Below are 26,033 nucleotides of genomic sequence, written 5' to 3' on the forward strand. Positions count from 1 at the left end.
TGAACATGTAGACACACACAGAGAAAATGCTTAGAGCATCAAGTCTAAAATTGTAGCCATGGGTCAAGCATAAACACAGAAATCGAAAACTCACCAGTCTGTATCAAGGAGCCATTCCCTTCCTAGTGGGTACAAATTCTTAGTTGATTTGAGCTCAGACAAATAGACAAAGAAAAGGCTAACAAATCCGATTCTGTCATCTTTCATCCAGTAGAGAAAAGATTTGTTTCATGACATTACATCTGTTACATTTACATTAATCTGTCTAAAAAGAATACCGACTGATCAGACAATAAAACCAAGAGAAGCCGGTACTGGAAGTCAAATGAGTATTCAAAAAAGAATCAATGTCAAATACTGTGTTACTAAAGGACAAGGGTCCAGAGCACAGAACGACGGGTTGTGGGGGTCCCCAGATCAGAAGTCAGGAAGGGAATGCAAAGCACAGAAGACCTCGGTATGTAGATGGAATAAATAAGGATTCAAAGGTGAGGTCCGATCCTATTGGAGTCACGGCATCAAATAGAATTTTGTCTTTGTGAAGGACAAAATGCACCGGACAGTGGAGGATATGGTTTAATTCATGTTATTGCAACAGGGAGAACCTTCCTTAATGAGAAATGTCTCAAGGGAAAGGAAAGGGCCCTGGGATTTATAGAGGCAGGTAAGCAAAGGAGCATCATGGGTCTTAACGAGAGTCTTGAGGAAGGATGGAGACAGACCTATCTCAGAACATTCAAGGGCAGGAGGGCCCTTTGTGGTTAGCCATTCCAGGAACACAAAACTGGGGCGAATTTCTCACCGTAGCTGCTTTGCAGGAGCATGGGGCTCAGACAAAGTCCAACATTGTTCATTTAAAGGTGAAATCCTTTCCAGTTTTTATTCTTCATTCCTCTATCCTCCCTGGTTCTACTTTTAATAATTGCTTATTGAGCTAAGTTTAATTGAATCTGATGATGGAGGCTCCACCTACCAGGGAGGGATCAGGAGGGTGGAGTGGACTCAGACCATTCTGAGTGTCCACATTGAATAAGTTTATAATCAGATTGGGCACTTTTCCAAAGGTTTAAATGCATCTCCGCTACTGGGAAAATTCACTAACTTTCCAGAGACTCACTGTTGTCATCTCTAGCATGGAAATATAACTTACTTCATAGACTTCTCCAAGCCTTCAGTGATATAACATAAAACAGCTGTTACACGTTAGGCACTGGGTAAGCATTTCATCCCTTCTCCCCACTCTCTCCCCTGCCATGTTTCCAGAGCACTTTCCTTATAACTCAGTTACAGGTCAGCCTCACTCTACTGGCATCTCTCACGCTAGCCTGCGAGCTCTGTCTGGGCAAGGAACAGAGAACAGAGACAGCTTACTTTGAATTATCTTTGTACGCTGAGCATGGTAAGTGCTCAGTAAACTCCAATTTCTGCATGACCTAGTCATAGGCTAAGCTGCCCCACCCAAGAGCCCCTAAAATAAAGTGACCGAAATATGACAGAAGTTCATTTTCTTGGTCGTTAATTAGTTTTGAGGGTAGCGATTGAGGCTGAGAGGATGGCTCTTTGTGACTCTTTGGGGATCCTGTTCCTGCTCTCTGTGGCTTTGCCTAAAGATAGGTTCCTAAGGCCGGGTCAGCTACAACAAGAGTTGAATACTTTGTACAGAGACCATATGGCCTGTAAGTCTAGAGTATCTATTATGTGTCCTTTATTTATTTTTTTTTAATGATTGTTTTTTTAATGTTTATTTATTCCTGAGACAGAGAGAGACAGAGCATGAACAGGGGAGGGTCAGAGAGAGAGGGAGGCACAGAATCTGAAGCAGGCTCCAGGCTCTGAGCTGTCAGCACAGAGCCTGACGCGGGGCTCGAACTCACGGACCATGAGATCGTGACCTGAGCCGAAGTCGGACGCTCAACCAACTGAGCCACCCAGGCGCCCCTCTTATGTGTCCTTTAGCAAGGATTCTGCCAACCGTGCTCTAAGGCATGTCCTCATCTGCACGATTGAAGCTCGGTAGCCGCAGGGAGTATGTTGTAAGGATGGGGAGAAGACAGACGTTCAGTATGTGTGGCTTCTGTTTTCATTAGACATGACTCAGACACTGCCTGAGTCATTTCTGCTCTCATCTCATTGGCCCAAATTTGGCTACATGGCCACACCTAGATGCAAGAAAAGTTGGGAAAAGTTGTCCCTGGCTGGACAGCCAGGTGCTGAGCTTAAACCCAAGGAGGTCAGTCGTTAAAAGAAAGAAAGACTGAAAACCATGTATCAGATGAAAGACCAGTATCTAAAACATATACAGAACTCTCAACACTCAATACATCATTTTTGGTCGTTTCCAAAATGAACAATCCAAGTGGGAAATGGGCAAAAGATATGAACAGACATTTCACTGGAGAGGATATACAGATAAGTAAGCCCATGAAATGCTGTACCACATCATTAGCTACTAGTCTCCACAAGGGGATATTACCACATACCCATCAGAATGGCTAAAACAAATAATAGTGACAATGCCGAAAGCTGGAGAGGATGAGGAGAAATTGGATCACTCGTACGGTGTCTGTAGGAAAGTAAGACGTTACAGGCATTTTTGGCACTTTCCTATCAAAGTAAACATGCATCTGCCCCACGACCTAGCAATTGTACTCTTGGGCGTTTATCCCAGGAAAGTGAAAACTTATGTTCACACAAAAACCCAAACTGGATGTTCACAGGCCAAACTGGAAAGAATCAAATAATCCTCAAGAAGGGAATGGATAAACAAACTGTGGTATACCCACACCATGGAATACTACTCAGCAATAAAAAAACAAATAATGAATGCACAAGACAAGTTGGATAAATCTCAGGGGAATTATGCTGAATTTTAAAAAGGCCAATCTTGAAATATTATATACTATAGAAAGGAGTCCGTTTATATACATCTTTGAAACGCCAAAATCATAGAGATGGAAGGAATCAGCGTTTCCAGAGATTAGGGACAGTGGTGGAGGCAGGGGAGAAGGAGACAGGAGGGCGGTAGGTGTGGTTACAAAAGGGCAACACCAGGGACCCCGTGATAACGGAGATGTTATCTTAACATCTTAAGGTGTTATCTTAACCGTGATGGTGGGCACACAAACCTACACAGGTGATAAAGTTACATAGAGCTAAATGCAAACAAGCCAACGAGTACAAGTAAAACTCAGAAAATCTGTATAAGGAAAGGAAGAAGAAGAAGGGTGCTGGGGGACAGCCAGCAGTCCCTACCACAACCATGTTATTGCGCTGGCGCAAGGATCCTGGCGATGGAAAATACTCTTGTCCCTCTGACTTCCCTTTGGCCCATTTCTTCTCCTGAAATTTGCCACATGGCATAATACTAGCGTATGATGGACGGTATCTCTCCCTCCGCCCGCCCGCCCCCCCCCCCACCCCCCAAACAGGAGAAAAGATGAGAACAGGAGCTTTTTCTCTGCTAGTTAAATAAGGAATTTTTATTACCCCATAAGAAATCCCCATGGAAAGGGTTAGAGAATTAGAGATAAACTTCCCCTTTTTACCAGATAACAAAATAATAAGCTGAACACTTGAGGGCTTTAACAGAGCAAATAACAATGAGGTTGTTTTCCTCTTTGTAAAACTTGGGTACATGAATCATTTAAATTGCAAGAGGGATTCTTGGAAGTGGAAACCATAAACTCTTTTAATCATCTGAGCTTTCCGAGGCGACAGGAATCACATAATAATGCGTGGTATGGAAGGAATTAAAGTCTGGATGGTCAGACTGAAAAAATACTTTGTGCTCTTGGAATGTGGACTGTAACAGTTAGCCCCGGGGCCAACTTCGCTTCCCCCAAAAGGCTCATTCAACTGCTCTTCTGTTGGTTGGGGACATTAATGTGGATTGTTTTCTTTTTAATTCCAATATGGCACAGAGGGCTGCAGGAGTTGTTGTTCAAGGCTCCCTACAGGGGACGAGCAGTTGAGCGTACTGACTGATGGAGCACACGTGCTAGACCCACACTGGGAGTCTAAATCCAGACCAAAGGAGGCAGAGATGGGCTCCGCAGGCTCTTGAATGAAGCTTTCCTCTGCTCTGCGTCTCCTTTTTGAATGTTGAGGCACTCTTCACTGTTCATCAATACCTCTGATGTCCTGAGAGTTCCCTTAAGAAGAGCCAGGTTAGAGGACTGTCCTCTCTCTTAATGAAGGTTGATTTGTCCCTGAGTGGACCTGAGAAGAGAACTCCAACCCCAGGACCCAAAGCAAGGAAGATCATCCCTCTGGTTCCCCCTTAGAGGATTATTTCACTCATGTAACCCACAAGTATTTAGTGAACATCAGCTAGGTGGCAGGCTTCAGGAGGATGGGATTGGGAAGGGGTTAAATCTCAGGGTCTCCTTGACACCTTAACATCACAGATTCTCTGACTTTCCTGTCACCAGGGCCCGTAGAAGCCCCAGTAGGACCAGCTCTGTTATCTGGTAGTTGATGGATGCCGGTATCTCTGCCTTGTTTCAGACCTCATCATCTCTCCACTTGATTATGTCAACAGCCCACTCCATTCCTTGTGGCATAGCTCTGTTGTTAAAAATGTCACGTCTAGAGGAGCACCTGGGTGGCTCGGTTGGTTAAGTGGCTGACTTCGGCTCAGGTCACCATCTCACGGTCCGTGAGTGTAAGCTCCACGTCGGGGTCTGTGCTGACAGCTCAGAGCCTGGAGCCTGCTTTGGATTTTGTGTCTCCCTCTCTCTGCCCTTCCCCTGCTCGTTCTCTCTCTCTCTCTCTCTCTCTCTCTCTTAACAATAAATAAACATTTAAAAAAAAAAGTCACATTCAGGGTTGCCTGGGTGGCTCAGTCAGTTAAGTGTCTGACTTTTGATTTTGGGTCAGGTCATGATCTCATAGTTAGTGAGTTCAAGCCCCATGCTGGGCTCTACACTGACAGTGCAGGCCTGCTTGAAATTCTCTCTCCCTTGCTCTGTCCCTAACCCACTCATGCTAGATCTCTCCCTCTCTTTCTCTCTCAAAATAAATAAACTTAAAAACAACTTTTTTAAAGTCACATCTAAACTTCTTGGTCTGGCATTCAAGGCTCTTTGGTTTTGGTGAGATTTGTCAGCCCAATTCCTTCTTCCCAGGTCCGGTGCGGCCTGGTCATTTTTCCAAACCGCTCCTACCAAAAGGTGGTTATACAACTCTTTCCTGCAGTGAAATCCAAGCCTAAGGACATACCACAGCTGCAACTGAATATTTCCTGAGTTTCCATGATCAGCACGTTGACAAAGCACTTCTCAGGTTGACCCTCTCTGGCATGGCCAAGCGTATCCACTGTTTGCTGAGTCTTCCTGGTTTGTCTCTTGGATGCTGACCTCATCTGCCACATTCTTGAGGCATCACTGCAGACTCCAATGTTCTGTTCCCGAGCCGAATCTGACCAGAGCAGGCTTCAGAATGACAAATGCAGACAACTCTGCCAGGCACAGTTTAGGCAGACTTGGGTGTGAGGTGGGAGGTCTTACGTTGTGAAATATGCTCAATTATGAGCATTACTTATTTTTTTTAATGTTTATTTATTTTTGAGAGACAGAAACAGAGTGCAAGCAGGGAAGGGACAGAGAGAGGAGACACAGAATCTAAAGCAGGCTCCAGGCTTTGAGCTGTCAGCACAGAGCCCAACGCAGCGCTGGAACTCGCAAACCACGAGATCGTGACCTGAGCCAAAGTCGGACACATAACCGACTGAGCCACCCAGGCTCTCCAAGCATTACTTACTTTTTATGGGCGAATACTGAGATATCGGGAAGACATTCTTTTGTCCTTGCTTTTCTTGAAAGGTGAAACAAGTCCGTATGAGGTAAGTTGTTGAATTAACAAAGGAAGAGGCCCGTGAGCCTTTGGTCAGGATGCACCTACAGGTGGAAAAGTTGTGAGCTTTGCAGAAAGATGCTGTGCTAAATAAAACCAAAATTTTGCAATCAAATAGATTAGATAGACTCCTGAACCAACAGAAAGATGCAGTCAGCTGGGCAGTAGCCAAAGACATTAAGAAATTGAGCAAAAGCCTCAGAATTTAGGAGCCAAAGCAGAGGGTGTGAGATGCCTCAGCTGATTTTGCAGGACAGAAGAGACTGACACAAGGTCTGACAGTTTGTAGCCTATTTCCAGAAGGACACAGTTCTCCAGTCTCCACAAATACCAGGCACACAGGCTTGGATATATTTCTCTTGCATTCCTCCTTTTAGCTAGCATAACGCTGGGCACAAACTTGTTCAACAACTGTTGGCAGATGCTTTTTAATTGAGTCGTGATGCAAATGTAAGAGAGTAGTTATTTAGTAGATGAGGAAACTGAGATTCCGACTTGCTTGCCGACCAAGGAGCAAAGCCAGGACTCAACTCAAACCCTGGCCTTACGGCTGTCAAGTCCATTTCTCCTTTCCGCAGGAATTGTTGGGAATCACATGCACTCTTACAGCTACATTTTGGCGTTCCTTTTCAAATTATGCCGTCCTAAATCATCTTACTGGAGCTAATAGCAAGTAATAAAATGAACATATTTCACTATATGTTCTTTTTTTCCCCCTGAGGAGAAGCCAAAGTCATAGGTTAAAAAGGGATTAGGTAATAGACCACTGAATGATCAAGGGCTGGATTTCCCCAGAAGACCTACCAATTTACAAAACCAGGTCAAAACACGCAAGTTCTAATTTAAAGAGCTCCAAGGTAACTACCAGCACAAATCGGTCAAGTGAAGCATAAGCTTGTGACGCTCTGTATGAGCAGAGACAGCCAGCACCGTGGAAGGAGAATGGCCACGCCAGAGAAGCGAGATCTGAATTTGACCCCAGTTCTGCCATTTCAAGCAATGTGGCCTTAGGCAAGTCCCTTAACCTTCTCAGCCTGTTTCCTTATCGTTGAAACTGAGCTAACACCATCCACTTTGTATCTAGAGTTGTGATGAGGAGTGCATGAAAAGATAATGGGGACTTCCAGTTTCTGGTCTGGTGTGGAAGGACTTGGACATAGCCACTCCATGCTAACAATGAATAAAAAGCTCAACAAACTAAAAAAAAAAAAAAATCAACAACTCGTTTTATATTTGTCAGAGAAGTGATGTCAGAAGGCAAATCACTGCCCCATAATTGGAGGGACAGACAGGTGGATACAGGAAATCCCAACTTACTGGCACAGAAACCCACGAGCAGAAACCTGTGTGGAAACTTGTAGCAGGGCAGGAAATCTAAACTGTGATTGAAAGACTTCCGGAGATGGTGTGGACAGGTCTCAGAATTAAAAACCCCACAGAGGTCCATTCGTGAAGGAGCCCCACACTGGGGTGAGCTTTTCCTCCAAGAACTCTATCAGATTTTCACAGTGAGGATCAGAGAAAACGCTCCCCATGCCTCTGGCAGGAGAGGCGAGGCAGCCATTTTGAAATAGGCAAGAGGATTTTATTCTCTTTAACAAGGATTGCTCTCAGGGGAAACCGTTTTATTGGAGCCCAGCCCACTGGGGTTTAACCGGAGCTCAATTGACCTGCTGAAAGGGAAACACCAACCTCCAGCTTTATCTTTCCAGGAGGAAGAAGGGAAGCACACAACTCCAGTCCCCTCTAGAAATCCTGTCCTGTATATGGAAGGGAGAAACAGAAGCACCTGTTCAGTTCACAGTTCAGAGAGACTGAGACCCAATCATGGACTGTAGAATGCTTCCCCCCATTATTAAAGACCTATTTATTACAGTTTCTTTGACCCAGTACATCATGTCCATCTATCAAGAAAAAATTACAAGGCATTCTAAAAGGCAAAAATCACGATGGGAAGAGACTGAACAAGAGTTGGAACTGGAGTCAGATATGGCAGGAATATTGGAGTTATCAGACCAGAAATATAAAACAATCTGATTAATATGTCAAGGGATCTGATGGAAAAAGTATACCTACTCATCAAGAACAGATGAGTGATGTAAGCAAAGAGATGGAAGTTCTAATAAAGAATAAACAAGAAATGCCAGAGACCAAAAACACTGTCACAGAAACGAAGAATGCCTTTGATGGGCTCATTAGTAGCGACAGCACTGAGGAAGATTCTCTGAGTCTGAGGACGCATCAGTAGAAACTTCCAAAAGTGAAAAGCAAAAGAGAAAAGACTGAAAAAGAGAAGAAAGGAACAAAACAGAAGATTCAAGAACTCCAAGACAACTACAAAAGATACAACATGTGTGTAATGGGACATGAGAAGAAGGTGACAGAGAGGAAGGATCAGAAGCAATATTTGAAGCTAAACTGATAGAGTTTTCACCCAAATTTACACCAGAGACCGAATCAAGGTCCAGGAAGCTCAGAAGATACTAAGCAGAGTAAATGCTCAAAACAAAAACACAACAACCAACCAAAACCAAAACCAAATCAAACCAAAAAAACCCAAAAACCCACCAGAAAACCACCTACACCTGGACATACCATAATCAGGCTGCAGAAAATCAAAGATAAGCAACAAATGTTCAAATAAGCCACTGGTGGGGGTGAGGGGGAACCACCTTCTCTATAGTGGAGCACAGATAAGAATTAACAATTTTTCAGGGGTGCATGGGTGGCTCAGTCGGTTAGGCGACCGGCTTCGGCTCAGGTCATGATCTCACCATTCGTGGGTCCGAGGCCCACGTCAGGCTCTGTGCTGACAGCTCAGAGCCTGGGGCCTGCTTCAGATTCTGTGTCTCTCCTCCCTCTACCCCTCCCCTGCTCACGCTCTATGTCTCTCTGTCTCTCAATAATAAATAAACGTTCAGGGCGCCTGGGTGGCTCAGTCAGTTGAGCGTCCGACTTCAGCTCAGGTCATGATCTCGCAGTTGATGAGTTCGAGCCCCCATGTCGGGCTCTGTGCTGACAGATCAGAGCCTGGAGCCTGCTTCAGATTCTGTGTCTCCCTCTCTCTCTGCCTCTCCCCCATTCGTGCTCTGTCTCAAAAATAAAGATAAACATTAAAAATAAATAAACATTAAAAAAATAATTACAATTTTTCAGAAACCATCTGAGCAAAAAGAGAGTGGAGTGAAATATTTAAAGTATTGAGAGAAAAAAACCCACCAACCTAGAAATCTGCATTCTGCAAAAAATATTCTTCAAGAGTGAAAGGGAAATAAAGGTTTTCTCAAACAACAAAAATTGAGAGAATTTGTTGCCAGTAGAGCTCCTTTGAAGATTTGAGTAAGTTATTGAACCGCTTTCAATCTCAGTTTTCCCTTCGATAAAATGAGCATAATGCAAATCTTCCGTGACTTATGATGGGGTTACATCCCAATAAACCCATTGTAAATTGAAAATATGTCAAACATGCACTTAATACATCTAACCTACTGAGCACCATAGCTTAGCCAAGGCTACCTTAGAATATAATGTAACTTAAATTAGCCTGTAGTTGGAAAAAAGCATCTAACCCAAAGCCTGTTCTATACTAAAGTGTTGACTATCTCATGTAAGTTCTTGAATACTGTATTGGAAGTGAAACCGAATGGTCGTGTGGGTGCAGGATGGCTGTTTACCCATGACTGCATGGCTGACGGGGCGGGGGAGGGGTGCAGCTCCCTGCTGCTGCCCAGCGTCATGGGAGAGGGTCATATTACATACTACTAGCCTGGGCAAAAGAGGAAAATTGAAGTATGGTTTCTACTGAATGGTACTGCTTTGTCAAAAAAATCATAGGTTGAATCATCATAAGTCAGGGACCGTCTGTAATGAGGACAATAGTCCCTAATTCCATGTGTGTTCTGTGTACTGATTTAGGCAACTGGTTAAAAAAACAACTACCACAGTGCCAGGCACAAATCGGATGCTTAAGAAGGGATACCTGTAAGGATTATTGCTCTCTCCCTTCCCACCAATCAATTTTGGCTCTTTCGAGTGTTTGACAAGGGGAGGACTTCATAGAGGCGGGGCCACTGCTGGTTCTCTACTTCCTCCTGTAGCCTCTTGGGTCTCAGCTTCTATTTACCGATGGCCATTCCAAGAGAAGGTTATTCCTTTCCTCTCTTTCCCTTCCCCTCCCCTTTTCCTGATGACCCTCCTTCCCATTTTCCTGAGAAAATAGAAGCCACCAGAAAAAGCGCACCCACGTGCTTCCATTTACCCATCTATCTGTATCTGTGCCAGTGTGTTCTGCCTTTTCTCCTGTGACCATGGAGTTTGTCCGCCCTGCTATCCAAGATCACTGCCTTCACCAGGTTCCCCGTCCTTCCACCCAGTCAAGGAAATGCCTGTTCTCTCCCCCATGCCATCTAGGTTTTCCTCTCTGCTTCCTTATTCTCGCCAGCCCTCATCCAAACATGCTGATCTTAAAAAAATCTCTTGACCACATATGCCCACCCCCTAGGTATTTCCTTCCTTCTTCCGAACTCCCAAGGGGGTCCATGTTGAGTGCCGTCTCCAAATCCTCTTTTCCCACTGTCTGTTGAGATTCTCCAGTCAGGATGTTGTCCCCACAGCACAGAAACCAGCGGCATACAAATTGTCAAATCCAATGTTCAGCTATCCACTTTCAACTTCTTCGCCCATGAGCAGTCTTTGATACGAATGAACAAGTCCTTCACCTAAAAACACTTTCTTAGAACATTACCCTCTCCTGACTGTGTCTCCTCCCCCCGCCCCCCTGCTTCACCAGCTGTTCGCCATCGCATTCCTGGCTGCTTCCTGCTCCTCTCCTCGACCTGGACTGTGGCATGCCTCCGGACTCCTGTCTCTGCTGTCTTCTATTCTGTATCAACATTTACTCCCGTGGAGAACTCATTCTGTCTCAGGGCTGAGAAATATCAGAGCTGCCTATGCACACACAGACAGCTGTGTTCTACGTTCCTACCTGTCTTCAGGTCTCTGTTCAAACATCATCTTCCCAGTGAAGCCCTACGTGACCACCCCGATTGAAAGCTGCAACCTGCCCCCACCCTTGCGAGGCCACTCCCTACCCCCTTCCCTACTTTCTTTTCCTTTATGATTCTTTTTACCTTCTAATATACAGTATACCTTAGTTACTGAGTTTCTTTTGTGCTTCCCAATTTTGGAATGTGAGCTTTACAAGAGCAGGGGTTTTGTCTGTTCTGTACCAATGTTTTCTCAGTACTTAGAATAGTGCCAGGCACGTAGTAAGCGCTCAATAAATTCTTATGAAAATGGATGGATGTCCTTACAGGAGTGATCCTAATATTAAGAGGCAGAAAATCACAACTGGAATTGCCCTATTTCACACAAATTGTTGGTCTTGATTTCTAACCACCCATCTGTTTATTCTCACCTCAAAAATAGGTCTCATTCCTCACAGCTGCCTGGTACTTCCAGCTTCCAAAGCACCTTCACAGTGTTCCTTCCAGAATCCTGTGAGCCAGGTATCTGAGCCCCACAGGGGTAGAGGGGATGCCAAGTACGATAGACAGAATGTCCACATCCTAATCCCCAGAACCTGAGAATATGTTATAACACATGGCAAAAGGGACTTTGCAGATGTCATTAAGGTTACAAATCTTAAGATGGGGAGGATCTTTTCATGCGTCTGTTAGCCATCTGGATGTCTTCTTTGGAAAAGTGTCCATTTATGTCATCTGCTCATTTCTTCACTGGATTATTTGGGTTTTTTTTGGGGGGGGGTGTTGAGTTTGAGAAGTTCTTTATAGATTTTGGATACTAACCCATTATCTGATATTTCATTTGCATGTATCTTCTCCCATTCTGTCAGTTGCCTTTTAGTTTTCATGATTGTTTCCTTCGCTGTGCAGAAGCTTTTTATCTGATGAGGTCCCAGTAGTTCATTTTTGCTTTTGTTTCCCTTGCCTCTGGAGACATGTCTAGTAAGAAGCTGCTGTGGCCAAGGTCACAGAGGTTGCTGCCTGTATTCCTCTAGGATTTGATGGTTTCCTATCTCACATGTAGGTCTTTTATCTATTTTGAGTGTGTGTGTGTGTGTGTGTGTGTGTGCCTGCGTTTGCATGTGTGGTGTAAGAAAGTGGTCCAGTTTCATTCTTCTGTATGTTGCTGTCCAGTTTTCCCACACCATTTTTGTTGAAGAGACTGTCTTTTTTCCATTACACAGTCTTTCCCGCCTTGTTGAAGATTAGTTGACCATATAGTTGTGAGCCCATTTCTGGGTTCTCTATTCTGTTCCATTGATCTATGTGTCTGTTTTTGTACCAGTACCCTACTGTCTTGATGATTACAGCTTTGTAATACATCTTGAAGTCTGGAATTGTGATGCCTCCAGCCTTGGTTTTCTTTTTTGGCATTACTTTGGCTATTGGGAATCTTTTCTGATTCCATACAAGTTTTAGGATTGTTTGTTCTGGTTCTGTGAAGAATGCTGGTATCATCTTGATAGGAATTGCACTGAAAGTGTAGATTGCTTTGGGTAGTATCGACATTTTAACAATATTTGTTCTTCCTATCCATGAGTATGGAATGTTTTTCCATTTCTTTGGGGCTTCTTCAATTTCTTTCATAAGTGTTCTACAATTTTCAGCATACAGATCTTTTACCTCTTTGGTAAGGTTTATTCATAGGTATCTCGTGGTTTTTGGTGCAATTGTAAATGTGATCAATTCCTTGATTTCTCTTTCTGCTGCTTCATTATCGATGTATAGAAATGGGCAGAGGACATGAATAGATACTTTTCCAAAGAAGACATCCAGATGGCTAATAGACACACGAAAAGATGCTCAACATCACTTATCATCAGGAAAATAACAAGTCAAAACCACAATGAGATACCACCTCACACCTGTTGGAATGGCTAAAATGAACAACTCAGCAAAACAATAGATGTTGGTGAGGATGTGGAGAAAGAGGAACACTTTTACACTTTTGGTGGGAATGCAAACCGGTGCAGCCACTCTGGAGAACAATATGGAAGTTTCTCAAAAAGTGAAAAATAGAGCTTCCCTATGACCCAGCAATTGCACTAGTAGGTATTTATCCAAAGGATACAAAAATGCTGATTCAAAGAGGCACATGCACCCCAATGTTTATAGCAACACTATCAACAATAGCCAAATTATGGAAAGAGCCTAAATGTCCATTGACTGATGAACGGAAAAAGAATATGTGAGATAGATAGATAGATAGATGCCACATATATATACAATGGAATACTACTCAGTGATCAAAAAGAATGAAATCTTGCCATTTGCAACAACGTGGATGGAACTAGAATGTATTATGCTAAGGGAATTAAGTCACTCAGAGAAAGGCAAATATCATATGATTTCACTCATATGGGAAATTTAAGATTTAAGAGGGATTTAAGAAACACAACAGATGAACATAGGGGAAGGGAAGGGAAAATACAATAAGACAGAAACAGAGAGGAAGGCAAACCATAAGAGACTCTTAAATATAGAGAACAAACTGAGGGTTACTGGAAGAGAGGTGGGGGGGGGATGGGCTAAATGGGGGAGGGGATTAAGGAGGGCACTTGTTGGATGAGCACTGGGTGTCATATGTAAGTGCTGAATCATTAAATTCTACTCCTGAAACCAATGCTACAGTGTTTGTTAACTAGCTTGACTCTAAATAATAAATAAATAAATACAAGTGTTTAAAAAAAAAGATAGGGAGGTTAGCCTGGATTACCCAGGTGGACCCAGTCTAATCACATGAGCACTTAAAAACAGGAAACTTTCTCTAGCTGGAAACAGGAGAGATGTGGCTGAAAGGGCAAAGAAATTCCAAATGGGAGAAAGACTCTCCACCTGCCATTGCTGGCTTTCCCTCCCCCCAGCTTTTTTCAGAAGGACGCGAGATATTATCAGAGGATATGACCTAAATCGGTGCTAGAAAGGAAAAAAAATACAGTTGCTAACAAGTTAATCTTTTCTAGAAATGCCTAGAGCACACATGAATTAATAGTTCAAGTCTTAGCATCCATACTTCTGGGCAACTTTGGGTTCTTTCCACCCCCAGGTTTACTGAGATATATCTGACATATAGCATTGTGTACATTTAAGATGTACAAAATATTGACTTGATACACTTACGTGTTATGAAATGATTACCGCTGTAGAGTTCATTAACACCTCCCTCATGTCACATAATTACCATCTCTTCTTTGTGGGAGAGAGATTTAGGACCTATTCTCCTAGCAACTTTCAAGAGTATAATACAGCACAGTTGACTATAATCATAATCACTATTCTGTGCGTTAGGTTCCTGGATCCCACTCATCCGTCTTCCCACTGGAAGTTTGGACCCTTCAACCAACATTTCCCCCATCTCCAGCCCCTGGTAACCACTCCTTTAGCCTCTATTTCTATGGGTTCAACTTTTAAAAATTCCCATGTGAGAACACAGCAGTATTTGCCTTTCTCTGTCTGCCTTATAACATATGTATGCATGCATAATGACATGCGTAGAGTCCCATTTTATCCGTTCATGCGTGGATGGACACTCTGGTTTTTTCGACGCCTTACCTATTGTGAATAATGGTGCAATGAACATAGGCGTGCATATGTCACGGGCCAGGCAATGCAGGTGTCTCCAGAAGTGAAAACAACCTCCATCTAAGAGCCAGCAAGGACACTGGGACTTCAGTCCTACTGCTACAAGGAACTTAATTCTGAATGAGCCTAGAAGCAGATTCTCCCCCAGAGCCTCCGGATCAGAGCCCCACCTGGCCAGCACCTTGGTTTTGGCACTGTGAGCCCGTCAGTGGACTGTACCCACTTGGACTTCTGCCCAAACCGTGAGATAACAAATGGGTGTTATTTTAAGCTGCGAAGGCTGTGATAATTTGTTATGACGGCAATGAAAAGCTAATACACCATGTAGCTCTTCATCACCGAGTGATCAGGGACCCTGAAATATTTGTGACACGAGAGCTTTCTTCCACCCGAGAATCAGGCCCACTTTGAGAGATCTGGCTTCTCCCGGCTTCCCACAGATGTCACACTGATGCTTTGAACTATCATTAAAACACCACTTTCTTTTGATTCCCCTGGTGTCAAAAATTTAAATGAACCAAAATAATGGAGGTTACCCTGTTTCTTTTTTTCAGGTTGTGGGGGAAACATTTTAGAGACTTTCCCTCAGCATAGGCTGGGCTGGGTTTAACTAATGGTCTGATTTTTTTCTGTTAAGCTTCAGGGGAAGTGAGAAATGGCTGCTTTCATAGAATTAGTAAATGCCACCAAAACTAAAGGTCAAACCAAGTTGACATTAAATACAGTATTTCCAGTGGGACAATGCGGGTGCTTCAAAGAGCGGATCTCAGAAGCCCCTGCCATGCCTATCCTCTGAGCTTGTTTTGAGTGCTAATGGAATCCAGTTAAACTCTTTGTCAGTCCCTGGCCTTTCCCACCTGCGACCTATATTAGCCACAATAAGTCTGTTTTCACAGACAAAGCCCCCTTGGTGACCGATGTGGAGAAAGGCAGTGTGGCGGGTTCCATGCTACAGATGGTACATTCGCTCATGCTGGCTTCTCAGGGGTCCCCAGGCCTGCCAGCTTGCAGCATCACTGTGAGCTGGAACTTGTTTACCCTTTCACGTGGCTTTGGGGGACAGAGAAACAAAGGAGGGTGGACACAGGGCAGATTGCAGCTGGGCTGAGTCTGCAGAGGAAATTGAAGCTTGGAACAAGGGCCTGGTAACCCGCGAGCTTGAAGAAGCAGAGGAAGACAGGCATGTAAAGGAACTATGCACAGACTCGGGGAACCAGGCTATGGTAGGTGTGAATCCCAGCTCTACCATTGGTTAGCTCTGTATCCTCAGGTATGGTTTTAACTTAGCTGAGCCTCGGTTTCCTCATCTGGAAAATGGGGACAGTATGAGATTAAAAATAAGATCAGGGCACCTGGGTGGCTAGGTCGGTTAAGTGCCCAGCTCCTGATTTCAGCTCAGGTCATGACCTCACACTCGTGAGATCAAGCCCAGCGTCAGGCTCTGTGCTGACAGCGTGGAGCCTTCTTGAGGTTCTCTCTCCCTCTCCCTCTTACTTGGCATCTCCCCTACTTACATGGCATCTCTCTAAAAAAAAAACTAAAAAAAAAAAAAGACAAATGAAGTAATGTACCCTCCTTATTGTAGTGTTTTCTGTGTCTCTCACCCGGCTTTATTTTGATCCATGGCACTGACAGCCGTCTGACATCAGCATATTTACACATTTGTTGTTTAACGTCTTCTCTCTATCCACCGGAATATAAGCCCCACGAAGGCAGGAACTTTGCTTGTTCACAGTTGCATCCATGGTGCTGAGAGACAATGAGAAGCAGGAGAGCTCTTAACGAGCAAGGGCTCCAGAGTGAGATTGTTGGGTTCTGCTACAGATCTGCAAACCACTAGCTGTGTGGACCTGGGCAAATCATTTCACTTCTCAGTGCCTCAGGGATATGTAAAATGGATAATTGTAGAACCTCCCTCAAAGGGTTATCCAAGGAATAAGCAGCTAATTCCTAAAAAGTGCTTAGGGGAGTACCAGGCACACAGTAAGTACTCAATAAACATTAGCTAATGATGAACACTAATAATACTTGGTATACTGTGTGCAATGCCTCAGTGCTGGCTGGGTGAGTGGTAGATATTTACAAAGCTCTTGGAACTATGCCTGGCACATAGTAGGTCCTCGATAAGTGAAAATACACAGCAGTGTGCAGGTGGATGTTTCACAAGTGGTTCTCAGAGGGCAGGAGGCTGGTTTGGGGGCATTTGTTGGTGTGAGCTACCTTGATGCCACTGAGCAGGTGCGGAGAGATACCCCAGTGGCGCCCTGTTATAGACCGTTTCTACCATATACATGAGGACATAGACAATAGGAAAATAATTAGGAAATGAGTTTTATGCATTTCTGTCTTTGTTTTAACATAATTTAATTGTAATTTTCCTAATTGCTGAGTTCATTTAATTGCCAGTAGCAGGTTGTCTAGTTTCCTGAAAATTGGGCAGCTGGTTCTTCGGAGCCAGTACAAGGTAACTCCAACACACAATGGCAGGATGCGCATGGCTCTTCTGACCACCGATGGATGCCCATTCCATGCCTCTGAACAAATCGGGAAAGAACAGCATGAATGGGTGTGCAGCCATGTGGGGCAGACGTCTCTCCCAGGCAAAGCACGGAGTCAGATCCCAGAGAGGAAATTAGCTGATCCATCTAGCAAACACTTGGCCAAACCAGGTGAAACGGGTCAAGTCGCAGGCCGTTCCCCTCGAAGGGACAGCCTAGACTCCCTGACTGCTAGAATTTCATTGTCTCCAACACTGCCAGATGTTAAATGAGTCATTAGCCTCACCTTGGGTATCCATAGATCACATGGTCACCTAAGAGACTAGACTTCTGGGATTTTTCTGGAGGCGGGAGCAGAGAGGATGACTGAGAGAGCCAGCAGTGTTGGTAATCATTGTTACAGCCATGATAGGAGACCTGGGCAGCTTCCTCTACCCTCAGCTCTATATTCAGAGAAGTATGAGATCCAAAGAAAACTCAGTCTAGCCTGGTGATCTTTTTTTGCTCCACTGATTGTAACCCCCAAACAAGTTCCTCAACTCCCCTTTGGAGCGGGGGCCTTGTGGTCCTGCACGTGTCCTGTTAGTAGGGAGACTTACCATCCTGATTCTCTAGAACTTCCCCAGTTTCAGCACTGAAAGTCTAGAGACTCAGGGAAACCTCCTAGTCCTGAGCAAATGAGGCCAAGTGCTCACCCTCTTAGCCCCCTAGGCCCAGATTCCTGTATAGCTTTGGGTCTGCCAGGAAAGCCTGGCACAATGATTCCAGAAGGTCCTTCAGATGAAGGCTATGAAGTAGAAGCATGGACAGACCCAACAGGCCAAGAATGAAAGGTGAGAGCATCTTAGTTTGGGCTGCTATAACAGCATATTACAGACTGGGCAGCTTAAACAATAAACATTTACTTCTCATAGTTCTGGAAGCTGGAAGTCCAAGAACAAGGCACCAGCAGATCCAGTGTCTAGTGGGAGCCCACTTCCTGATTTGAGATGGCCATCTTCTTGCTGTATCCTCTCATGGCAGAGAACAGAGAGAAAGAGACAAAGCAAGTTCTCTTGGGTCTTTTCTTATAGGGGCACTAATCTCATTCATAAGGGCTCTACCCCTGTGGCCTAATTACCTCCCAAAGGCACCGCCTCCTAATACCATCACATTGTGGGCTTAGGATCTTAATGAGGGTCACATAAACATTTAGTTCATGATGGAGACATCCCTGCAAATCCTCACCATTGCCAGGGGACGCCCTGACGTGGTCCATAAAAGTCGACAGTGGCACCATGGAGTTGAAAAGGACATTTCAAATTGGACAGAAGCACAGCCTCCCTAAGCCATTTCTGCCTTTTCTTTAGGAGCAGTCCTGCCCATGAAAGCGGAAATGTGGGATATTTGGAGCAGAGGAGAAGTGCCTTTGTTGAGAGCAATAGCACTCAGGATGCGTCCATGGGCTCCCACACCTGGGCCATGTAGAGATTGGGGACAAAGACTTAGCTGAATCAGGAAGAGGAGTCAGTCAAGTTTGAGGTGGATTGCTAACTCCCACCAGAGAGCAGACAAGGCAAATGGCCTTCCATAGGAACAGAGACAAACCCCAAGCACTGGCCTCCCTCATGTCTCTTCTTAGGTTCCTTCAAGAGCCACACAAACTCCTTCTCCTTGCTGTTGGCTCATCATGATCTACCTACTCAACACGTGCTTCAGAGGCAAACTCCTCCAAAAAACTTTTGGTATAAGAATTTGTCACTATGGTTTTTGTTTCTAAAAATTCTGTTTGGCTCCTTTTCAAACCCACCTATTCTGTTTCATTCTGACTACTTCTGTCTCGTCTTACGGTTCCTATTTTTTCCGGCAGCTGAGTATGGTAGGTACTCACCTTGTGTGCAGAGGACAGCTGCCTGCCGAGTAATTGATCTAGAATTGATCATCAACCAACACAACTAGTTTTTGAAGGAGGGACTAAAGCAGTAACACAGACAAACATTAATTCTGAAGCTGAAGGGGAAATAGAAAGCGACTTGTCTTTCAGGCGGTCATCTAGGTCGGTGGGTAGTTCTGATCCTTACATACAGTCATTGAAGAACCAAGATGCCTCCTAACTCCCTTTCGGTCATTCCTAGGGCATTGTCCTCTTGTGTGTGGTTGAAGCTGGGCCACCACATCCGAGGTGCAGACATGTGAAAGGGAAGGAGGCAGGGAGGAGAAATCCCTGCCATCATCAGGTCCCAGCAGGAAGCTGCACCCACTTCTGCTCACATTCTACTGGAGACAACTGAGTAGGCCACGTGGCCACACCTAATGAAGCGAGAGGCTGAGAAGTGTAGGGTATTGGGGGGGGGGGCATATGCCCGGCTCTAAGTCCATCACGCTGGAGGAAGGCGGCCACGGATTCGACTGGACAGCTTCAGCCTCTGTCGTAGTGGTTAGGAGGTGAATCGTTTCATGGGTCTGCTGTTTCAAATCTGGCTCCGTCACTCCCTAACTGCTTGGCCTTAGCTGACCAATGCGTGCCTTAGTTTTCTCCTCTCTACAATGTGGATACTATTAGTCTTTAACTCCATAGATGGGGGGACGGGTGCCACATGGAAAGTGCTTGGCATAAAATAGTCAGAATTGTTGTAATCTTAAAGATTCATATTTTACAGTCTTTTTAACATTATTCGATCTTCTCCAATTTTTAGGGTATTAAACACCTTTGAACACCTTTTCCTCATGAAAGTTGTTTCTGGATGTGGCCTCTGATTTTTTTTTTTTTAATTTTAAACTTACCAGCAGCACAGATTATTTCTTTCAGATTCTCACAGGTCCAGGATTGTGGATTCCTCGCTAGAAGTTTCCTCGGTGGCCTCTGCCCGGGCCCTGATGTGTTTATTGGTTGGATCAATGATCATTTCCATTTCTGAAATTGGCAAACTGGCAATCTGCACTACCCAGGTAATTGCGACTGAATATTCTAGCCTGATTCCTACTTAGAATTGTGGTTTCTCTAAGGTGACGTTGTTTCTGTGGAGAGTCTCAAACAGATGTGCCCTTCAAGGAAGGGACGGCCTTGGAGGCTCCTAGTTCGATTGCAGGAGCTTCCCTTTCGACTCCCCAACTTGCACCAGCCTGAGGTCTCATTTCCTATTTCCAGGTAGGCAAGAAAATCCTCACCTGGTCCTGAAAGCTTTTATCTGGGTCTTCTCCCCTCTGCCCTCCCCCATCTTCCCAACCCCAACCATTCCATTTTTTTTAAGCTTATTTATTTTGAGAGAGAGAGAGAAGCAGAGAGAGAGAGAGGGAGAGAGAGAGAGATAGAGAATCCCAATCAGGCTTCGCACTGTCAGCAAAGAGCCCAAAGTGGGGGTCAAACTCACAAACCTTGAGATCATGACCTGAGCCAAAACCAAAAGTCGTCTGCTTAACCGACTGAGCCACCCAGGTGCCCCCAACCCAACTACTCTAGCATTAGCTCCCATCTACTGCTCAAGTTTTCCGGTCCTCTTTTTTTTTCTGACACCTAAGAATTTTCTTCTCTTCTTTTAAGATATAGCTTTTCAGAATACATAGCTCAGCTACGTATTTAAATAAATTAAAAAAATGTTTTACTGAGCATTTCTGTGTGCTAAAAGTGGGAGGGGTCTTCTACATCTGCTCTGTCTGCCACATTCTTCACAAGTTTGTTCTATTGCCATGAGACAGAGAGAGAAGAATCCCTTCTGGGGAGAGCTCTGCGTGTATGTGTTTGAAAGGACTATGTTAATACGCTGCCGCGTGGGGCGAGGTGAGACAGAAAAGAGGTGATCCTGACCACCCACCACCCACGGGCGGTCCTGCGCTATGAAGCCCTCCCCAACCTCTGGGGAAGAGAGACAGTCTTGCCTTCCACATTTTGGGTTCAGCCTGATAAACCAACCAGCGCCACGACAGATAGAAAAGGGTTTAATGAACGCTTTTGCACTGAAGGCCCTAAAATCACAGGAATTGGGACCAGAAGAAAGACAAAGAAAGTGAGGTAAGGGGCCTCAATGTCTGAGGGCCAGACACTGGACTAAACAGACTTGGGCTATGGCCCGTAAGTGCCAAAAAGAGTGACCAGAGGGGCACTGAGTGGCCCACCCAGCACTGGGGCCTCTGAAAACTTCAGGCCAGGCTCCTCACCCTGCCTGGGCTTTGAGGCCTTGTTCCGCAGCCTCAGCACCCTCCCCCTATCCCATCCCACTGTACCCCACGACTGGCGAGCCCGGGGGGTCCCCGATCTCCAGGGCCACAGGCTGGAATGGGACGAGGGACACCCTGCCTCACTTTGTTAATAATAACCAGAACTTTACAACACAGAATGCATTGTTTAAACAAGCATTTTACAACAATCTTGGGGTGAGTATTCTTAGTTTTTTTCTGCTAACTGCCTCAAATTTAGCACAACTCTGCTGGAAAGAAAGAGTGGAGGGTGAAAAACAAATTTATACTTTTCTAAAGCTGTATTCTGTCCTTATAGCCATCCTTACTATGTTTAATTTTATATGATTAAAAATATTAATATCCCAGGCTAAACTTTTTGCATTTGGATTACTTCACAAACTTCAAAGTCTTGAAAGGAAGGAAGGAAGGAAGGAAGGAAGGAAGGAAGAAGGAAGGAAACAGCTATGTGACTTACATTCACAAACAAAAAGAGTACTCATCCAAGCTATTTCTTCAGAACAAAGGCTCTGCCCTAAAGGCCACTTTCCACTCTTGGGTTAAAGGCAGCAAAATGCCAGTAGCCTTAGAATAACCCTTTTGTCTGTTTCAAGCCAAGAGGGTTCCAAAATTTTGACATGCACTCCCAAAGCACCTCACTACACACTTGAGAACTTTAAAAAGTGCAAAATGCCGGGCAGTTATGCAACCCATTTATTCTATTATCATTTTCATTTTGCAATTGGAGAAACCAAAATTTAAAAGGGTCCATTTCATTACTGAGCATTGGTGAGCCTACATTTTACAAATGGGCAAATAAGGCTCAGAGAGATTAAATGGCTCACTGAGGTCACACGTAAAGAGAGTGGGAAAGTCTGCACCTGAGCCCAGCCAGACCCTTTGATCAATCATTAAGAGCTAATTCAATAGTAGGTCAAAGGATGACTTTGAGGGCCATGTGTGTGTGATGTGCCCATTTCTTCTTGAACCAAGCCCATAACTGTGAAATTTCAAATATTACTCAATACACACACACAAATAAAGGCTTGGGGTAACAAATTGTAGGAAATAGAGAAGCATTGTCTGCTATAAGTTTGCGAACCACACTCAAAGCCACCAATCCAAAAAGCTGATGCTGTCCTCCAATCCTATGCTCCAGGCCCTGGGTTTGTGGCTCTGGCTTTTGGCTCCAGTTCATGATGGAGGGACCCCAAGTCTGGCAGGTGTGTTACCTTCACCAGACCAAAGTGACCTGGGACGCAACATGGCTCACTTCCCAGCATCTCCCAGGAAACAACCAGTCCCTGGTACAACATATATTGAGTTCCTAGTTATACGTCATCCCCGTGCTGGACCCTGGGGGGAATCAGCAGACAGAGAGCGAGGCAGGGAAAAGACAGAAAGGTGAAAGAAGTGAACAAGATGTTGTATCTGTGTTTAAAAAAGAAAAAAAAAAAAAGCTTGGTATTCAGCTGGGGAGAGAAGACAGCTCCAGAGAGACATTTAACAAGATGAAATGAAGAAGGAAAGTCCCAAAGGAATATCCATAGAGGATGAGGGTTGTCAAGGTAGCTCAAAGGATGACAAACAGCAGTGGGGAAGAGTGTCAGTCTGGTTATGAGATCGGTCAAAGATTTGCTATAATCTTGCTACAAGAGACATAGCCTCCAGTTGACCAATCCAAAGATTCCCTCTTGGCAAGAAAACTAGGGGGAAGAGAGGAAGAAACTAGAGGAAGAGAGAATATGTAATCATCGTTTGACTTGATACAAAAGGATGTTCAGTGGAAGGTCACTAGACATTTAACTGACAGTCAGCTGGGTGGGTGGGTGAGCGGGTGGTTAGTTTTCTCAGAGCAAGTCTGAATCCCATTATAGTTTCCAGAAAATAGGTTAAGCGTTTTATCAGAAATGCTAATTTCTTCCCACAACCAGGTTCTGAACTTCATCTCACCAAAAATTTTGTTCAAGTCCACATTTAGGATAATTTTTCCTTTACACTATCACATCTGTGCCTTTCATGGCCTTGTCTGCCCCTACAAGAAAACAAAGACCACAAAACTCAATTTATATTGGGTAGATTTACTGTCAGAGGCCAGCTCTGGACGTGAACATTTACTCTCTGAAGGAGAAAGATGATCCCAGCTAGCTTATTTTCCCGGGAGAAACATATAGGGGGAGACCCAGGTGTGGTTGTGTCTACAACTTGTACTATTTGGGGGGCACTCTTTAAGAAAAAAATATGAAATTATGAACATATAATTAGGTATAAAAGTGCATACACATTAGGATGAAAAAAGAAATCACAACCATTCTTGGATGCTTGGAGAGGCGGTTCCTATTCTTTAGAAACCTCTTCCCAGGAACGGTTGCACAGGAATGCTTTCCAAGTGTCCCTCTGTCTGACACCAGAGACCCTGAAGTTTAAGATTTATTTACTTCCTCCTGTAAGTTCACTTACAGCCTGCCGGCGCCCACGCTTTGTACTCCGGGCTGTCAGCACCCAACTACCCCACCCCTGGCTTTACTCATTGACTAAAAATGATAAAGAAAACCAAGGGTTTCGTCTGTGCACGGACTCAACAGACAACCATTGACCGCTCTTCTGTGCCAGGCATGAGCTGAGGTGGAAACAAGCTTTCTGGGAACTGAATGTAACATCGAAGGATATTTCAAGCAAGTAGAGTAGTACATCATTTCATCTGCGTGACAGAATTTACTAAGAATTGCCTGCTTGCCAAGCCTGAGCCAAACAACAACCACAGGAGGTAGACACAATCGTTACTCCCATTTTGGAGGTGGCAAAAGTGTGGTTCAGAGAAACGAAGTAAAAATTAAGCAGTTGAGTGGATAGTGGAGCTTGGGGGTTTAACCCTAAGTCTATGTTCAGAATCAGAGGCCTTATCCTCACTCTGCGTGTTCATCATTTAGTAGAGCCTCCTGTCCAGAATGCACACATGCGCACACACATATAAGAGATCATGTGTATCTACCCTTTACAATTTATGAGCATTTCTACCTAGACCACATCAGCCATCTTGCCAACAGCTCTGTGAAAAATATGGGAGAAAGTGGGGGAGAGCCCTGGGCCCCCCATCCTGTTTTCCAGCTGTGGGACCTTGGAAAAATCACCTCCAGCCGTCATGTAAGGGGCTGGGTTTAGCCCTTTCTGTAACCCTGGCGTCCTTTGATCTATGACTGCCAGCCTGGACCTCACATCCCTCCCCAGCTGCTTGAGCTCTGAGAAAATCCAGAGGAATCTGGACGAATGCCCCCAGGGCTGAGAGGTCTGTTAGAAGCTGGAATTTGCTGCTGTTCATCAGTCGCTGGATGATAGCTTTCTGAACCCTGTCTTTGTAGACTGGAGTGCTTCTGGGGCAGGAGGCTGGGCGTAGTGCACACAGGAGTCCAGCCAAAAAAAGGCTTTCCCTCACGACAGTTTTCCCTGCCTTTGCTCTCCCTTCCCAGTGGCTAAAAAGAACTTTGGCCTCTGCCCACTGAAACTCATTAGCAACCCCCGGCTGGACCACATTCCAGGCTTTGCTGTTCAAGTGACTGGAGACACAGGTGGTGAGGGATCTACAAACAAAGGTCGAGCAGCTCGTGATAACCCTGAGGGGCAGGGAGGGGTCCAGGATACCCGAACTGCATTTTAAGGAAAAGAAGAAACTAATTCCTAAAAACAAACAAACAAACAAACAAAAAAACAAAACAAAACAAAACAAAACAAAAAACAGTCTCTAAAAAATTCTTTCCCTTCGTTTAAGTTTTCTTGTTTTTGGATGATAGCTCACTTCTTCCTTTCTAAAAAAAAATAATAAAAATAAAAAAATATTTTCTATTTAATTCATCTCTGTTTCTCAATTCTTCAGGTTTCTAATCTGGGCTCGTAAGGGACTTCAGGGGATGGGCAGTCCCCTAAGATGATGATCAGATTGTCGAGAAGAGTCACGGTCTTGAAAAATTATGAATGATGGCAGCCCTTGGCCCCACTTGTATTGAGTCAGGAGCAAAGAGTTTCAAAATCCTGTGGTTGATAGATGTAGGGCAGGTACATCGAGAGCCTTTCTTCTGAGATCATAAGCAGCTGTTTCAATTAGAGGATTTGCTTTTATAAAAATGGACTTATGTGCCGGTGAGGTCAAAAGAGGCAATACTTGTTTAAAATCCTTGAAATAATTAAATTGGGGAGAGGAATAGAAGTACATTAATTAGTTGTAAATTTCCTATGCACAAAGTTCCAGGTCTGCGGTTAGTCTAGACACTTGTCATTGGGAATGATTTAGCTACAGCAATCTGAGCAATCACCCCGCCCCCCTCTTGGACAGGTAGTGGCCATCACAGCCCCCATCAACTCTGAAATCATAGGACCCTGGAATTCTGAGTTCTGTCCGCTCTCTTTCAGCAGCCCCCTGGCTCGTTTCCAAGGGTCTTTGCCTACAATCCACTGGCACATTTCTGGCAGTAACACTTCCTTTAATTTTTTTTTATGTTTATTTGTTTATTTTGGCAGGGGAGGGGCAGAGAGAGGAGAGAGAATCTCAAGCAGGATCTGTGCTGTCAGTGCAGAGCCCAATGTGGGGCTTGATCTCATAACCCGACTGTGAGATCACAACATGAGCCAAAATCAAGAGTTGGACACTTAACTGACTGAGCCACCCTGGTGCCCCTGCCAGTAAATCCTCCTAAAATAATATATAATTCTAACACTCAGAAAACTTCACTAGTCCCCCTTAATCACAGAATGAAATGCAAATTCTTCATCTTTCCCCCCAATCTCTCACATTTTCCAATCCAAAGTTCTTCTTCCCTGTGGCTCCCCCAAGAACTTCTCTCTGGTCAACCTGCCCCACTTGCTGTCACCCAAACCCACCAAGCACATCCCATGCCCACACCTTTTGGCCATCTCTTTTGCTCCAGTGCCT

This window comes from Prionailurus bengalensis, chromosome E4 (assembly GCF_016509475.1).
Source record: "Prionailurus bengalensis isolate Pbe53 chromosome E4, Fcat_Pben_1.1_paternal_pri, whole genome shotgun sequence".
NCBI lineage: Eukaryota > Metazoa > Chordata > Mammalia > Carnivora > Felidae > Prionailurus > Prionailurus bengalensis.